The sequence below is a fragment of the Cebus imitator genome, unplaced genomic scaffold (genome assembly GCF_001604975.1).
Source record: "Cebus imitator isolate Cc_AM_T3 unplaced genomic scaffold, Cebus_imitator-1.0 Scaffold6, whole genome shotgun sequence".
Taxonomy (NCBI): domain Eukaryota; kingdom Metazoa; phylum Chordata; class Mammalia; order Primates; family Cebidae; genus Cebus; species Cebus imitator.
Genome location: NW_016107321.1, coordinates 9,835,387 through 9,836,922, shown reverse-complemented (window position 1 = coordinate 9,836,922; position 1,536 = coordinate 9,835,387). Strand labels below are relative to the sequence as shown.

At 39.6% G+C, this 1,536-nt stretch overlaps 1 protein-coding gene across 4 annotated transcripts in view; it reads left to right on the top strand.

The window, feature by feature from the left end:
* The first annotated feature begins 481 nt into the window (after positions 1-481).
* The window catches only part of TIAM2 (TIAM Rac1 associated GEF 2), a 242,791-nt gene continuing 241,736 nt past the window's right edge, over positions 482-1,536 (top strand). For 3 of the 4 annotated variants that reach the window (XM_017538771.2, XM_037742012.1, XM_037742002.1), the window contains exon 1: positions 482-580. The gene's annotated coding sequence lies outside the window, so the exon portion shown is untranslated. The remainder of the gene's footprint in view (positions 581-1,536) is intronic. The other variant, XM_037742001.1, reaches the window with a different exon arrangement.

Sequence of the window (1,536 nt, the reverse complement as noted above, 5' to 3'; positions counted from 1 at the left end):
TTGGATAAAGGCAGATTTTACCCATTAACCTCTGGCGCTCTTCTCTTGCGGGGAAAGGTCAGCAATAATGAGATTTAGCCAACCTTCCTTGGAGGCAGAGCCCCTTGTGAACTTGAATATTTTTGTGCTTTTGTTCATCGTATGTAGACATCCTAACTGAGAATTAAATCGTGCACTCTGTAAGCCACTTGCTGAGCCGCAGGTGGTTGGTTTGTACATTAATTTCTCCAGTCCTCACTCTTCTTTGCCTGCAAAATGAAGGGGTTGGAGAAAGTATTTCTCATCATCAGCAGCATCATCATCTTCTTGACATTGTAGGCACCTGTTGATCAGAGGCTGTACCAGACACTTCATTATTAACATCTCATTTAATACTCTGCGTGTGGCTCTCCTGGACAGATTCCCTCCCAATCTGCAGAGGACACGGGCTTAGAGAGGGCGAGGAATTAAGCGGCTGAGCTGGGTTTTGACCTTGTCTGACTCCAAAGCATTTGCTCTTCCGACTTCATCTTGCTGGTCTCTACAGCTTTTATGATTCTGGGAAAAGTACTCATGACCACATTTCTTCAGTAAGAAACAGGTAATTGAAGATGAATTCTATATCTGCTTTATGAGAACTGAAAGAGGCTGGAATAACTGCCTTTCTTACTCTAAGATTTAATTACTAATGGATGAATCAGAGATTATAAGCATTCACAGAAATAAAACAACATCATTTTTAAAAATTCAGAGGATTTTCAGACAACAAATTTCCTGGAAGAAATTGTGCATTTTTTTTTCTCTGAGAGTGTCATAAAAGCTGGGTTTAGGAATTGCCATTTGGTGGCAGATGGGTAAGTTATCTCTGCCTTCTTTAATATTTTTTCTTTGTAGGAGAAGAAGATCCTCTTCCTAAATTGCTGTTATATTTAGGTCTTCAGGGGTGGGATTTTGTGAATTTGCTATTATTGTAAACTGAAATCTATATATAGGGACACTCAAATGTGGTATAAATCCATGTCTTTAAAAAATGAAAAAAGAAAGCAATTACTATGTTTGAAAGCCAAGCTATAAAAAGTAAATGAAATCATAGGAGAGCCAAGAAAGGATTTCATTTTACTGAGCAAATGCCCCTGACTTTCTTCTCCCTTTTGTGTCCTGCAGTAACAGAGTGGGGAATGCAAATGTTTCAAAATCAGGATCACAGCTTTTATTTACAGGTGGTTGAGTGTTGGCACTTGTCCCTGTCAGTACTCCTCCTATAGATGAAGTGACAGATCCAGAAGGGAAAAATCCAGAAAACAGACACTCAGCTTGTAATTTGTTAAATGTCATTTTAATTATTTAGCATTCCATAGAACCTGGTTTTATTTGAGTTTATTTAAAGAGGAGGTTATTTTTATTTTTTTGACTCTTGCTCTGTCACCAGGCTGGAGTACAGTGGCACGATCTTGGCTCACTGCAACCTCCACCTCCTGGGTTCAAGCAATTTTTCTGCCTCAACCCCCTGAGTAGCTGGGACTACAGGCACACACCACCACACCCAGCTAATTTTTG